Source organism: Miniopterus natalensis, chromosome 19 (genome assembly GCF_054644295.1).
Source record: "Miniopterus natalensis isolate mMinNat1 chromosome 19, mMinNat1.hap1, whole genome shotgun sequence".
NCBI classification, from domain to species: domain Eukaryota; kingdom Metazoa; phylum Chordata; class Mammalia; order Chiroptera; family Miniopteridae; genus Miniopterus; species Miniopterus natalensis.
The window spans coordinates 30,261,477-30,278,258 of record NC_142099.1 but is presented as its reverse complement, the minus strand read 5'-3'; positions in this window follow the sequence as shown (position 1 = coordinate 30,278,258).

The window sequence follows — 16,782 nt, the reverse complement described above, 5'->3', positions numbered from 1 at the left end:
GGGTGATTTGGGACATGGTTGCAGTTACGGACAAGAGCCAAAGCTAGATCTCTCCCCAGCAGGCCTTCTGGGCTCGTCTAGCGAAAGGGTTCACCGCCAAGGCCAGAGTGGAGGGAGCTCCAGGCAGCTGTTGGTTACCTGGGGAACTGGTGTTTCTGCTTCTCAATGACTCATTTCCCTTTGATTCTGTGATGTGCAGTGTATTTATTTATCCTCGATATTTTTTCCATTGATTTTTTTTTTTTTTTTTTTTTTTTTAGAGAGAGTGGATGGGAGGGAGGGAGGGAGGGAGAGAGAGAGAAAAATATCGAGTGGCTGCCTCCCGCAAATGTCCCCCCTGGGACCAGGGATCAAACCCACAATCCTTCAGTTCATGGGCCAATGCTCTGACCATGGAGCCACAACTGCCAGAGCTTTATTTTATGTTATTATTTTTTAATTTTTGCCTCTGATTTGTTTCCTGACCACTCAAAGCATTTCACAGACATCTTACCACTTTACCAAGTACTGGTTTTAAAACTGAGTCAGATGCCTCCCTCCTCCCTGGTCTCTAAGGAAGATGAAGCAGCCTTTCTGCCCCAGGTGACCCAGATGTTCAAGGCAGAGTCGGCATGCAAACTGCAGTTCCCTCATTTCAGGGAACTCCGGGACCAGCCTACTTGCTGCACTTTCATGGAGGCTCTTCCTAACAAAAGGGATCACTTTCAGGTAAACCTCACTGGTTTCATTGCTTTCCCTCCTCTTTTCCCAGCTGTCTGCCACCTTAAATGTGCCACAATTTTCCCACTTTCAGTGTAAACCAAAGACTAGCCCCAGATTCTGAATGAACTTGTTATAAGAAGAAAATCCAGCAATTGGTAGTCATCCATTTCATTTCTCTTCATTCCAACATCCTTCCCTTTTCCCTGCTAAGATTTAAACAGTGACAACTGGTAAACTACTTGCTAACAAAATGTCTTACTAAGAAAGGTGGAGGAGAGTCAGTGACCAAGTTATTCCCTGCTGCTGGTTCTGCTTTCCTCCCAGCCCTCCCTCTGCCTCCAGCCTCCTCCGAAACAAGTGGGTGCCGAACTCTGTTCTCAAAGTGTGCGCCTCAAAGGACACCATTGCTTCCTACAGCTTCTCAGGATGACCCAGTTCCTTTTTTATTCTAAAATTTAGTCTCTGCAAACTCCATAAGAGCAGGAGGCTCCTTTCGTTGGGCAACTCAGTAACAAAAAGAAGAAAAACATTGCTCTAGCTGGGTAGCTCAGTTGGTTAGAGCGTTGTCCTGTTACACCAAGGTTGTGGGTTCAGTTCTGGTCAGGGCACATACAAAAAGCAACCAATGAATGCATAAATAAGTGGAACAACAAATAGATGTTCCTCCGTAAAAATCAATCCATCAACTAAATATATATATATATTTAAAAGACATATCATGGGCATATTATTTAAAGAACGTTTGTCTTGTCCAAAAAGTGTTCCTGATTGCACAGCACAGGCTGAAAGCAATAAGCAAATGACCAGAGTGAGGCCTCGGCCTGATGGCAGGGAAGAGTTCAGTCTGCGGCCTCAGCTTCTAAAAGAGGGACGTCCTGGTACTTCTGGTGACTGTGCAACTGGACTATTAAAACTTCAGTTTCCTTTACTCCTGATTTACAAAAGGCAATGGAATATATACCTCGTTTAAGTCCCTCTAACTCCTGCTGAATTCTCCAGCTTAAGGAGAAGCTGGGTAAAATCTCCTGCATTATCTGGGCAGAGCATATGTTGAGGTGGTTTTGCCAGTTGTTATCAGTGTGGAAGACATGCTCTTTTAAGAAAACTGTTTCAAGAACTGTACCCCAGACAACAGATGGGCACTAGGTCTCGATGTTTGTGTTTTTAGTGAGTGGTCTCCTTGGTCAGCCAGCACAGTGTGTGACTTGGGGGAGAGGTGAGCCTGTGGCTGAGGTTGGCATGTGGTCTGGCCCTGTGTCTTGCATGGACTGTGAGGTTATTGAAACTGGGTCGAGTGACAGGATATATAGACAACCCGTGATGCTAGACAAATTCTAGAAAGCTCTCTGGGAAGGTGAATGTTTGCATTTCTGCCTAAATTTGGAAAGCTGGAGAGTAACTCAGAGCGGAGTCATTCAAGTTGGCATGTCTCTGCGGGCCGATTCAAGTTTGGGGAGAGTGGGCCGCTGTAGAACGTGGTGGTGGTTGTGCCAGATGGATTTGGGGAGGTTTCTGAGTGGTTTTCAAGTTTAGGAACAAGTTGTGGTTTTTAGAGGCTGTCACCCTGTGCCCCCTTTTTTCAGCCGCTTAAATTTTTGCCTGGATCTCCTCCCAGTATAGCAGTGAGGGACTGAATTGGACCAGAGTTACACAGAGATTCAGACTGTGTCTTCCAGTTGCTGGGTTGTTCTTGAGCCATTTTTGTTCTTCAGGTCATTTCAATACACAGGTCAAGTTAGTTGACTTCTTTTACTGGTTTTGAAATGGACAAAAACAACTTAGTTTCCAAATTCTTTCACAGTGAAAAGATGTGGATAGAAATTTTTGTTTTATTTCATTCCTAAAATCATGTTTGCCTTTTAGCGCAGGGAACTGGCTGATGTCAGTAATACCCTTGCATCTTATTGACTCTGCCCTACCTTCTGCCCTCCCAGTGATTCGTCTGTTTACTGATTATGTGCGGTCACGATTTCTCCTTATATTAGAACGCAAGCTGCAGATGGGCAGGCCCATGGCTTCATGATGCTCCAAGTCAGGGATTTCCAACTGGTGTGCCTCAGCACTAGCGTGCTGCAAGACTTGAAAACGTGCAATACCTGACTATTTAGTCGGGGGCACTGACCCCTTTTCCTTTAGGTTGTCAAATAAAACAATGACAGCCAACGCAACAATAGTCGTTCAGTGTGAAAGAATCAAAATTATACCTATTTTTTTCTTTTTGTCAGATCTGCAAAAAATACACAGTTTGGTGTGCCGCAAAATTTTAGTGATTAATTTGTGTGCCGTGAGATGAGAAACATTGAACATCGCTGCTCTAAGTTAATCGGCTGTGGTGCTTCTGATCACCTGCAGGTGATGGAGGTTCACTTCCTTCCATGTACCAGGAACGTGCTCACCTCGTTTTCTTTTAACTTGACCCACACTGTCAATCTCGATCTCTTTCTGAGAAAGGATGATTGACTGAAGGTTCTATGAGACCACCTTCTTCTGGCCCAGTATTTGACACCTTGATGATAACGAAAAGAAAAATGCAGCCATAACCTAGCTGACATAAGGCCTGCTTCTGTCCCGCAGGGGCTCTGTGCGGAGGGGGCGTCTAGCTGGATCTCCTTCCCAGAGGAAATGCCATGGCTGCAGCGGTGGCCTGATTCCTAGGTGTTCTAAAGGGGGTCGGGACAGACAAGTTAGCGTGCCAGTGTCGTATTTTACTTTTCATAATGTTTAACCTGTTAAGAATGGGGCTCATTGTGTAATCATAAAAACAGAACAAAAGATTAAATAAAAATTTCAACTGTGAAGCAGTTGGGATCTGGAGCAGCTGGTCATGTTGAAACACTGTTTTGCTTAATTCCTAACGAGGCGTAATTAAGTTAAATGCTAAATTTTGGGTAGCAGCTAATAAATGGTTCTAAGCTTTTCTGACTAACAGAGTACTCCTACCACTTTAGTGAATCATGGAAAACTCTTTCTCGTGTATTTTTAATTATTTCTCTGGCATCTGTCATTTGATGTCATCGACACGGAAGTTGGATAGGTGACAATGATTGTTCCAGACTGCGCCTGGACGTCTTTCCTCCGCTGCAGACTAAGGGTAAGTACTTAGCCTTTGAAGCAGGTGGAATTGCCAGAACATGTTTTCCCAGTCTGTTCCTCTCACCCGAGGTGGCCAGTCTGCTGAGTACTAAAACTTATACACAGAGCAGCTGCAGACATCCATCCTATGAACAGCAGGGGTCTTCAAATAAATAGAGAGACAAGGCCAGGGGTGGCAAATCAAGGAAAAGTTGTCCTGTGCCAGGGATCAGCCTCCCAGTTTTTAAAAATTTATATATATATATATATATATATATATATATATATATATATATATATATATATATTTTTAATCCTATCCCAAGGATATGTTTGTATTGATTTTAGAGAGACAGGAAGGAAGAGAGAGTAACATTGATTGGTTGCCTCCCACATGCACCCTGACCAGGGATTCAACCCTCAGACTGAGTGTGTACCCTCACCGGGATTTGAACCTACCACCTTTTGGTGTATGGGACAATGGTCCAACCAAACGAGCCACCCGGCCAGGGCAGCCTCCCAGTTTTAAATAACATTTTTAATACCCTCTTTTCAACATGTACCACTTTCATCTTCAACCTATATTTCCTAAAGCCCAGATTTTAAGAGAATTTACTTCCAAACCTGATCTTCAAATTAGGGGTAATCTTTTCCAAGCATCTGTCCAATTGTGCGTGCTAATTTCAGTGGGATGTTTTTAAGAGTCACAGCGAACCCATCCATGTAAGGACCGAAAGCTCTCTGGTCCCTGAATCTATAACCCCTGAGATAAGCCAGAGCTACAAATACACTGTCTAGACTTTGAAGGAGAGGATATGGTTCTTAATTTAGCTCACCCACCACTGAGTCGAGCCTGGACTCTCATAATTTTTCTATAACAGGAGAACTGCCTGGCTGTTGACTAGAAAGAGTTTCACCCCTCCTGCCACTACACAAATAAACTAAAAAGAAAAGACTGTCCCAAATCAGGCCAGATGGTGACTTGTGGCTGTTTCAGCTCGGATGTCAGCCTCTGAAGCAGCAGGTTGGGATCACTTTGGTGCTGTGGGATTCTCTCATTGTTCGTGGGAATCTGCTGACACGCTTCCTCTGGAAAGCAGTTTGGTGTGGATGAGTCTGTGTTTTTTTAATTTTTAATTTTGGGGTGTTTGTTTTTTAAAAAGTAAGGATGAAATGCTTTGAGCACTTTTTAGCATCTCATGACTGTTTCAGAACCAAAGCTGAGGGCTTTCCCTGCTACCCTGAGTGCTACACCCTGAGTGCTACACCCCGCAGTGTTCCCAGTGTGGCGGGAAGGTACCACTCACCAGGGAGTGAGGGGGCTGTGCTGCGGGCAGAGCTCTCTTAACTGGTAACAATGATAGAGACAGAAGATGCTTGAAAAAGAAAGTACTGGGAAGGGAGAGGAGCAGGGTAAGAAGTAGGCTTACAGAGATTCCGCCTGAATATCCTCTCAGGTCCCCAGACTTCGGCTCACGAGCCCCGCACTGGTGTGGAGAGGGGAGTTGGGAACCATGCCTGGCGCTCAGGAATGGCCCCCTTCCTGGGAGGCCTTGGCGGCAGCTCTCTCATCAGCAGTTCCCACTTTTTCATTAACTAGGGCCCAAGGCCAGCTTCAGGATGAGGTCTGCATGCAGTTTTAAGGAATAGAGCTCATTTGGGAAGTTACTCTGTTTTCCTTAGGCTAGGGCCTTGGTCCCCAGGATAATTTAAAGCCTGAACAAATGAAGGAAAGGGAAACAATGTTCTTAGGGGCCCTTGGGCAACTAAGCTTCTGCCTGCTTCTGATCTGGCCCTGGGCCATTACTGCCCTGGTGACAGGAGCTAAGTGGGCACTGAACTGAAGGACTGCTTTCTGCCCTGTGGCTGCCTGGCCTAACGCTGGCCTTCCCTCATTCCTGAAGCATCTGCGAGTCAGAGACCAGCTTCTAGAGAAGCTCCAGGCTAGGTGAGCTTAAAAGAGCACCAGCCTGCCTGGCCAGCATGGCTCAGTGGTTGTGTCAACCTATGAACCAGGAGGTCACTGTTAGATTCCTGCTCAGGGCACATGCCCAGGTTGCAGACTCAACCCCCAGTAGGGGGTGCAAGCCAATCAATGACTCGCATCATTGATGTTTCTCTTCCTCCCTCTGAAATCAATAAAAACATATTTAAAAAAGAAAGGAAAGAAAGAAAAGAGCACCAGCCTTCAACAGAGCTGTTTAAATTTCCCCACGATCTAGTTCACCCCAAGCCAGGACACTCCACTGGCTTTGTGTACATTTAGGGCAAAAACTACCAGAGCTTAGAAAAGGCAGTGAAATGGGGATGAGGGCCATAGGTGTGCTGTCCACTGCTTTTCAATAGCCAGCAAAGAATGTCCGTCCGGAGGCGGAAGCCTGAAGCGACTGCAGCTAGGCTGTGCTGATGCTAAGATCTGACCTCGGCCTTTAGCACGAGCCGGGGCCCAATGCAATCTTTTGGCAGAGTCTGCCCGGCCCTGCCTTTGCATCTGGCTGCTGACCAGCTCCTGATGAAGAAGCAGACACAGGATGTCCAGTCTCAACCACTGCGGAGAATTCTCGGTTGTTCCTAGGGTGGAGCCCTGGCCTGCGTCCACTCACTTCTGCCCCTCTGAGGCATGTCCATGCAGGCCTTCTTTGGTGCATTTATTCTTTCAACAGTGACTTAATGAGCAACTGCGGTGTGAAAAAAAGCACTCTGGAGGTGTTTGTCAGGAATGGGGGCAGCGACAGCATTCAGACCATATGCTCAGGATTTGACAAAAGGCAGGCAACGGGTTTAGAGAAAACTCCAAGTTATTTACACTCAGTTTTGGTTTTTAAATTTGTATAAACCTCTAAGTGAGTGGGGTGAGAAGGGGAGAGAGTTTCAGAAGAGAGTGCTCTCAGTCTCCGAGGCTTGTGCTCTGAGCTGACTGAAGAGAAGAGAGGAGATGAAAGACGAGGAAGACTCGCTGTTGCAGAAAAGTCACCAGAATACTTGGTTCTCGCTGCCCTCAGTCTGACCTTGAAGGTGAGCTGGGGTTCCCCTGGAGTCTCTCTGACCTGATTTCCAATCAGGGCATTGACTCCTTGGGCTCCCTGCGGGTCCCTGCCCCTCGCTCTCCCCCTCACTTCCCTCCACAACAGCCGGCTCGCGCTGCTGTTTTCCCTGGTTGCTAGATCAACACTTCATTTCTGTCCCATCATCAAGCCTGGTCGGAGCCCAAGACGGAGGTGACTGCATGGGACGGATTCAGGAACTTCATCCCTGAGATCTTTTCCTACAGTTTTTGAGCAGCTGTCCCATGTTGTCCTGGTGCCAGTCCCCTCTCAGTCAACCTTCTTCCCCTTTCTTCTCCTTGGAACCCCAAGTCACGATCTACTCCAAAAGGCCAGAGTGATGTTCAGGCAAAGCGGTGTGTGGAGGGGGGCCCTCAGGGGGGAGCTGGGGGAGGGATAGAGCACACAGGTGCTTCCCCCAATTCTGCTGAAAGAACCGGGCCAAGTGTTTCCGTGGTCAGTCTTCCTGCAGGGACAACTGTTTCCTAACTGCCATGTCACACTTGCCACCTCTTCCAAGCCTGACCTGGCCCCAGGCAGCTGCAGTTCAAGGAGAGCATAACCCCTCAGTTCTCGATTTGTTCCCAGATGAGAAGGTGCAGCTTTAGCTGGGAAAGCCTGCGGGGGTGGGGGAGAGGGGGGTTGGAAGCTGGGTAAGGGGGGGCGAGAGGGGGCTGAAGGAGGAGGCAGGCTGCGCTTTCTCAGACCACAGTCAGGCGGTGTAAAGTTAGCAACCGGGCAGGGCAGGGAACAACAGCCGGAGCCCCCCTCACCCCCCACTGCACAGTCTGCAGGGCTCCCCCAGGGGGCGGTGGGCCCGCGCCCACCCTCCTCTGCAGGCCTCCTGCGTCAGTAAGTGCCCAGTGTCTCCTGTGCCCTGCACCTGGCACTCCCAATATGAATAGGACATGTCCTTGTTCCAAAATGCTGTGGGGTGGAGAGGGCTACACATAGTGGTGAACAGGGACTACATGCCCCAGGGAGCCACAGAAGCCCAGGGGAAGGGAGGGGATGGAGGGCAGCAAGGATGTTTGTGGCGACTGCCCCCCCTCCCATCCTTCACTAGCCAGATCCAAGCCCCCCTGACTACCCATTAGGCACTCAGCCTCCTGCCTCGGGGATCATAAAGAATGGTGCCCAGGCTCTTCCCAGTTGAAAAAGCGGGAGACCGAGGCCCAAACTGGACCCAACAAACACCCTTGTCCCTTCTGTTGGTAGTAGAGCCAAGGTTTGCAGCCAGACTCTCCCTGGCTGCTACCAAAATAAAGTGCCCCATTCAACACCCCCCACCTGGTGCAGGGGGTAGTTATTTTTACCTCAGGGTTGGGAAAGGGGCAAAGGCTGAGGCTGGGGCAATTCAGTGGCGCCAGCTGAGGCTTAAATACAATGAGAAAGCCCCACCCTGGCAGCTTTGCCTGCAGAGAACCCAGTAGGAAATAAATAGCGCTGTGTGTCCTGCCTGGAGGGCTGGCTGCATATGTCTGTCTGGACCCGAGCCAGTCACAGGAGCCCAGGCTGGTTAAAAAGAGCTCCGGTAATCTCCCAGCTCAAGTGTCTCATCTGGCACGAGGAGCTACGTGGGCAAGGGTGCCAGCTCTTCTTTATGGGGCCTGGATGGACAGGGAGGAGCAGTGGGAAGGGGCAATTCGGGCCAGGGAGGGAGCCAGCCAGTCGGACTTTACCCCAGGCAAAACCCTCAGTCCCCATCCTGGCACTGGGAGAGGGTGATAACTCTGGTGAGGGCAATGTGGGCAGAGGAGTTGACAAAAGTGCCATGACCAAATCTTAATTTGGCCAGAGCTGTTGTTTCCCTGCACACTCCCTTCCCCCTGTCGGTGCACACTCACACACGCAAACAACCCCCACCCCCACCCCCACCTGCATCTTTTCTTTCTCAGAGCTTTGTTCCAACCCTCCCAGCTCAGAACAGCAGCATCTGTCTACCTTCTGCCATCCACCTGACCCTCTCCCCTCTCCAACCCAGCCTCCCCTGTGACTCAGGGCGGTGGCTGCTGCTCCTCGCCAGGCCTCAGTTTCCCTTCAGGAGGCATGTTCCAGATCTGGCACTCAGGGTCGTCCAGGCAATCTAGGGCAGCAAGCAGAGAGAAGCTCCTGAGAGGAGAGTGTTTACTCTGGAACTAATCTGCCTGCTGAAGTTCCAGAACTAGGCAGAATGATTCAGCAAGCTGAAGATGTTCAGATCTGAATTCCCTGAGATTTCGGGAACCCTGAGCCAAGGGGCTCGTTTGCTCAGATCCTCCTGGTGTGAACATGTCACCTGTGTTAAGGTTGGAAGCATGCAATGCCAGGAGCACTTACTCACTGCATGGAGTAGCTGCGTAGCAGTTTTGGGGATCACGAGGAATCAGAAAACTTGCTCTCTGTAGGATGACACAATGCTATGAGGTGGGGGTGGGGTAGAACAGGGCTGTCGTAGGCCCCAAGAAGCCTGAACTCAAGGAACCTGAACTAGGGAGATGGCTGTGGGGTGGGAAGGCAGTGCACATTCAACAGCTCTGGAGACTATGGACTAGGTGGTTGGTGGTTTAAGGGAGAAATTGGCATCCGGCCAAAAAACCTCCCCAAACAAAAACACCCCACATATGTATATATAAGTGGTCCAGAAAAACACTGAATATATAGGGAGGGAACAGGATTATTTGTGATTCCAAGAGCTATTACGCAACTCCAAACTCCATGGAAATTACTCCTAAGGTTGACAACAAATGCCCATTTGCTCTGATCGGAAAATTTAAGAAATTAAAGGGAACTGGGACACATGCAGAACATCTGAGTTCCTGAAATGTAATCATCAAATGCTGAGCAGGTACCTGAGAACCCTGACGGGCTCAGAGCTGGACTTGGGGGTCAGAAAAGTTCCCCACTCTGAGTGACTGGGGAGAGGCTGACGAGGCCATTTACAATCCGTGGGCAGAGTTACAGAAAACTGTACGGACGGTGAGGCCCACGGGTATAGCCATGTGGGGCCAGAGAAGGGAGAGGTTGCTGCAGACTTAGAAACCGCGGCTGTGGGTGAGGGTTCAGGAGAGGGCTGCCCCACAGAAGCTGTGGCACTGCCAACCTCTGGCCAATAGGAGGAACCAAGGGGATAAACATGCTGCTATCTCCTCTTCCTGCCATGCCACCCATGGGCCACACCTAGCCCAAAGCCAGAAGACAAGAGAGCCTGGCTTGTGCAGTCCCCAAAGGTAACCTCCTGGGGCCCGGAGCACGTTGGAGAAGGGTGAGAGTGGGTCCACAGTGGCAGAGTCTGGACAGTACAGTCTCTGAGATCCTAAGCAGGCAATGTTATCGGCATCAATACACTTTTTTTTTTGAGCACAAGACACGCACCAGCATTGTATTGTCCACCAAGGATAAAACTTCCAGAATCTGGCATTCTAGCCGGGGAGACAAGAGCAGGAGTGTTCAGGGAAGCCTTCTTGGAGGAAGTGGAAATGTGAGATGGGGCTGGGAGGACAGGTGAGAAAAGGGCTGGGCGTGCTTCCCTTCACTGGAGCAGAATGCCACTTAGCAACTGGATCGACCACAAGGTCATGTTTCAGATCTATCCCTGAGATTTTACGTAATAGCCGGTGCCAGAAACACCCATCTGACTGGAGCTGCCTGACTCCACACAGCACTTCTCGCCTCACCTGGGAGGGTCAACTTGCCAAACTGCCTGTGTCCTCTCCGAAGGTCTGGCTTCTTCAAGCAATTCATCAGTAAAAATTCACCGGACCGCACACTGGGAATGTGGGTGATTAAACACACCCCTTGCTCTCTGGGAGCCCATATTCTACATAGGACAGGCATGTAAAAATTAGGAAAATGTGCTTGGTAGGAGGTGTGCTGGAGGTAGGATGGAAGTTCTAGGGGAGCAGAGCGGAGGATGGCTGACGTCTAGGGGTGTCGAAGAAGGCTGCAGAGGGGTAATGTTTGCAGTGCAAGCCCACGAATGGGTAGAGCTTGCGGGGCAGAGAAGGAAATTCCTGGAGAAGGACTTGAAATGTGTGCAAACGGCAAGAGGTAGAAGGGTGGTGAGCTAGAACGCAAGTGGAAGGGACTGGACCTGGTGAGAATTGCTTGGGCCGTTTTAAAGGGACACTATAGGTCCATTTAAGGAGTTTGTCAGTTGAGCACAGAAATAAGGAACCAAAGGATGTTTTAATGCAGGGCAGTAACGTGAGTTTTCTTTTTGAAAAGAAAGTAATTTTCTGGGAGGAAACTATTTCTTCAAATGTGGGTAATGGAATCTGAGATTGGGATCTGCCCTTTGCTCCCATCCCTGCCCCCCCCCCCCCACTCCTGCCATCTTTCTCCAGAAAACAATTCTTGCTTCCAAACTGTGGCTGTTCTGACTTTGCCGCAAGTAACGAGGCAAAATAAATGAATTTGCTCCTTCTAGAAGAGAGTGGATTGAGACCACCCAGGAGGATATTTCCCTTTCAGGTTTTAGCCCATCCTCAAATCTGACAACCAGAGAATGGAATGGAACCTTAAGTGGACCAGCCAGCCTATGGGACTCAGGGCCTGCCAATCCTAGAACAACCAACCAACTAGAGCTTTTCAGCCTCCCTGGGGTTCTTTCCAAACTTTATGGCTATTCCTCCAGGTCTTCACTGAAAAATACCAAAAATAGGCCAGCTCGTTTTAATTTAATTAGCCATTTCTCTGAGGACACCAGATGGAATGAAGCAAAGACAGATGCACTGGGGGCAAGAAGGGGTGGGAGTAGATTCTAAATGGGGTTGTCTCATGAGCCCGAACTCATCCCCACAAAGGGTGCCTCTTACAGCAAGGACTCAAGAGGCAGACAGAGGGGCCTCAGCCCTTGGACTCCCAGGCCAAGGTTCTAACTGTTGCTCTCAGGCATGGGCTGGGAGGTGGCCAGAAGGATGGAAGCAGGTGCCTGGGGCATCTGGGCAGGAGATAAAACCCTTGCTCCCTCCGCAGGGGCTAAAGTACAATCACCAGGGTAGGGTGGGGGTGGGGTATCTGCCCTCACCTGGCTCCTGTCTCTGGGGCTGTGGGCAGCCAGCAGCACACACTGACAGCCTGGGGACAGCAGCCAAGCGGGGTGCTAGAATCTATTTCTGGAGCTCTTTAAGAGTGAGGAAAGCAGCCAGCTGCCTGGGACCAGACGATCCCTGCAGTGCCTTCCTTATCTACAATAGAGTGACATTTGCTAAGTAAATGCAGGCAACACTTGGGCAGGGGAGAGCTAAAATGGCCCTTCCCGCCTTAGGGGTCTCTCACCTTTGGTAAGTACCTGCTCAGCTCTGCAGAAGGACCACCGATGTGGAGCAACTGCCCCCTCTGGTGGTGGATATGGGGATAAAGTTACACGAGGGCCCCTTCTTCACCCTCTTTCCTTGCTCAGTTCATAGCAGTTTTTTCCCCAAGGCCCCCCAAAAAGAGGTGACTGTGAGTCCAGGCTTCTAGCTCCTTTTTTCCCCACTGATTGCAGCTCTGGTCCTTAGCCAGGAGCTCCTTTCAATTTTATGGATTGACACATTACAATGGAAAAGGCGCTGGGGCTCTGCTCTGAATAGGAGCCTGGTTCCAACGAGAACATCGAGTGAGTCACTTCTTTTTGCTCCACAGAAGAAAAGAAACTACCTGTTCGAATATCTTTATTCAAGTTTGGCTGCTTCCATATATGGAACCTGGAGATGACAGAGGCTCTGCCTGCCTCCCAGCGAGTCCACTGCCTGCCCCAGTGTCCTGGGTGGACACTCCCGGACTTGGAATGGGGAGCGTCTGTATGTATGGGGAAGTGGGGTGCTTCCTGGTCCTGGGACCCAGTTAGTCTCATTGCTGGGGCTGTCTTCCCTGTTGAAAGCTGGCATCACGGTCACTCATGCCTGGACATGAGAAACCTCACATGGCTCAGCCCCTCGTGGCTGCCAGGCTCTTTCCATCTCAGTCAGGAAGGGAAGTCACCTTTTCCAGCTGCCCAGGGGAGATCAGAGGGACCTGGTGACCCTGGTGCTCAGGCTGGGAAGACATAGTCCTGGGCCTATTTTCTTGGTGGTGGTGTCAGTTAACAGCCTTATTTATTGATTGATTTTTATTTATTGATTTGAGAGAGAGAGAGAGAGAAATCTGTGGTTTCACTTATTTGTGCATTCATTGGCTGCTTCTTATATGTGCCCTGAGATCAGACCCGCAACCTTGGTGTATCAGGACGATGCTCTAACCAATTGAGCTACCCGGCCAGGGCCTCTTTTTGATTTTCATTTATTTTTAGACACCTTACTGGAAATTCCTTGTATGTGCACTGTGACTGTCCGACACTGGATGCTACTGGTGGGAAACAAATCACAAGAAGAAATTTCTGTTCTTCTTTAAGGAAACAGTTCAAATATGGTTGTGCCTCTTTCCACACATAAATTAATGGAGCTTTTCCTTCCCCCCTTCCTTCCTTCCTTCCTTCCTTCCTTCCTTCCTTCCTTCCTTCCTTCCTTCCTTCCTTCCTTCCTTCCTTCCTTCCTTCCTTCCTTCCTTCCTCTCCTCCCTTCCTTTCTTTCTTATACTGAATTGTATAGATGGTCTGAATGGTTAGTTCTTTGGATAGGTGTACATTGGGGAGCAATGTTGTACAGTGTGTTGCAAAATTGTTTTCAAGAGTTTATTCTGCTAAATGTACCTTATTTTTTTATTGTGGTAGGGTGTTCATAATATATTTACCATGTTAATCAATTTGAAGTGTCTAATTCCACGGCATTGATGTACACTCATGTTGTTATGGAACCATCACCACCATCCGTCGCCAGAACGTTTTCATCGCCCCACAGGAGCCCTGGATTGGGCCTGTCTTTAACACAGGACCCTGAGAGAGACTGCTGGAGCCCACTTGGGCCCTCAGGCTCCCTGCTGGCTTTCCCTTCCGCTCTCCCCAGCCTGGGCAGAGGGAGCTGTGGCTGCCTTCCTTTCTTACAGTTGCTAAATCCTATAGCCTGAGGGGACCTCTAGAGATCCTTTGAATGCACCTCTATAAAGCAGAATCACAGCTAAGCCAGAGCCTAATTCTGTGCCTGACATGTAATAAGCATTCAATTAAGACTTGTTGCCTGGCCGGGCGTGGCTCAGCGGTTGAGTGTCGACCTAGGATCCAGGCGATCGGGGTTCGATTCCTGGTCAGGACACATGCCCGGGTGCGGGCTCCATCCCCAGTCAGGGGCATGCAGGAGGCAGCCGATCAACGACTCTCTCATCATTGATGTTTCTCCCTTTCTCTGAAATCAATAAAGATATATTTTTTTTAAAAAGCTGGAGGATATTATAAATATATATATTTGTTTAATGAGCCCTGGCTGGGATAGTTCAGTTGGTTACAGGGTCATCCCAATATGCCAAGGTTTCCAGGTTCTATCTCCAGTCAGGGCACATACAAGAAGCAACTCATGAATGCACAAATAAGTGGAACAACAGATCTCTCTCTCTCTCTCTCTCTTCCTTCCTCTCTCTCTCTCTAAAATCAATCAATAAAAAATTGTTTAGTGAATGAATGAATCTGGGCAGATAGATCACTATTCCTGGGAAAGGAGGCTTTCTGGCTGGCTGCTCACGGTCATAGGGAGGTGACAAGCTGTGTGCTTTGTGGTCAGAAAGATCTGGGTTCAAGTTCTGGCTCTGTAGCTTACTATACATGTGGCAGGTTCTTCTTCGTTAAGCCACAGAATGGGAACAATAATCCTTACCTTATGGTGTGAGGCCTTGAGTGAGGCAATGGATACAAGCCACTTTACCTTAGAGGGGCAGAGGTTTAAAATGCTAGTTCTCACTCCCTCCACCTACCAGAGAATCTCACAGATGCATCCATAGAAATTTCTCCTTTTTTTTGACTCCAGTTCTCTTTCCTATTGACTTTTTTGGGGGAGAGAGGTCCAATCCTAAGAAAGAGAATCTTTCCCATTATCTGAGCCCTGACCTTGGCCTTTTAAATTGGGATTTTAATACAGAGAAATGTGAAAGGGGAATGTTACTTTGCCTTTATCTGCCTTCCTATTTCTGTTTATTGAACATGGTTGTTGTTTGTTTATTAATGTTATATGTCCTCTCCCACTTTTTCTTCCCCACCCAATACACAATCACCTACATGCGCCACTTCTCTCATTTTCTGAACTAGTTTACATGTCTCTTACTGTTTCTAACTCCAAGAACTTGGCTACATTCCCCTGGGCCAGAGGACATAGGACTTACTGTGGGCATCCAGGTTTTAATAGTAACTAGGTCCAGTCAATCATTCCCCACAAATGCCTCTTTCATTCACCCCTTCATTCCAATTACTTGGTATATTTATTCTCAACTCCAGATTTTAAGATAAGGCCACGGAGTAAGTAATTTGTGGAAATCTATGGGCTGAGATCTATGGGCTGTATGACTCTAGCATGTGAAGTAGTTGGGAAAGTTAAAACCCAAAGAAAAGTAATGTATTTCAATTTCAAATCAAAACATATCCATTGGGCATGTGTATATCCAAGGAGTCTGGGGCAAGATGAGCTTGCCAAACCTACAAGCCTGATGGCAGAGATTTAGAACAGTCTCTTCACTAATTTCTCTGTCCCCATCGATCCCCTCTTCTATGTAACCTACACAACACTTATAGATTAAACTTCTAAAAATAGTGCTCATGACTTTGGGGCCAAGACTGTAAAGATCCCATGTGCTGTATTAAGGAGTTTGGCCCATTTCTCTAGGCTCTGGGGAGCCATTAAAAGATTTTAAAGGTCTGGAGTAATGTGATCAGATTTGCATTTAAAAAAATTATTGGAGGGAAGGTGGGGATGGGGGGGATGGGGGGAATGGGGGTGGGGAGAGATTAACCAAAGAATTTATATGCATAAATGCATAACCCATGCACACAGACAGTAGTCTGGTGAAGGCCTGGGGCAGGGGCTGGGGATGGGGTAGAAGGGGTCAGTGGGGAAACAAAGGGGGCATCTGTGATTTTTTCAATAATAAAGATAAATTTAAAAACAATTATTGCGGCCCTGGCTGCTGTGGCTCGGTTGATCGAGCCTCATCCCACGCCCCAGAAGGTTGCTGGTTCAATTCCAGGCCCGGGCACATTCCCAGGGTTGCAGGCTCGATCCCCAGGAGGTGGCGTAGAGAAGGCAACCTATAAATGTCTCTTAGCGATGTTTCTGTGCCTCTATCCCTCTCCCTTCCGCTCTCTAAAATCAATAAAAGCATATTAAAAAAAGAAAAAATTATTGGGGCAATATTGGGAGAATGGATTGGGAAAAGGAACACCAGAAACCAGGTAAGAGCCTGTCCCGTAATTCATATGAAAGATGATGGTGCCTAAAGCAGGGAAGTGGCCTGAGAATGGAGAGGAAGGAAACTGAGAGTGGGGAGGTGGGATTAGCAGGAACTGGTCACTGATGGAGTGTTGGGGATTAGAGATAGCGAGGAGTCGAGGGTCACTACCAGCATCAGTCTTTAGCAACCAGACAGAATGGTATCTTCTCTGAGCAGCAGAATGAAAGTGTGTGTGTGGGGGGGGGGGGGCGGGGTAATGAAATGAGTTTTGTAGATGATGAATTTAAGATGCCTAGGAATACCTAGTTATGGAAACCTACTATGGGTATGGATTTAAGAGAAATATTTGGGCTGGATTTGTAGATTTGGGGTCATTAAGTACAGAGTTAGCTGGCAGTTGAAACCTGGGAAGTAGCAGAGAAGACAATTGAAAGACAGTCAAAGAAGGGGCCTTAGAATGCCCTAACATTTTAGAGACAGGCCAAGGAGAAGAGCCATCGAAGGAAACTGAGAAGTGGGCATTCTCAGTAGAAGTAGAATCTGGGGTGTGATGTGCTGAGAACGAGGTGAGAAGGAGTTTGGGGGAAAAGGGGATGGTGCAAAATGTCAAACCCAGCAGAGAGATCTAGCTGAGGGGGTGAGCTGAGACCAGAAGGAGGTGGAAGGGTGGCGGAGAGAAGACCCTGACTTCAGC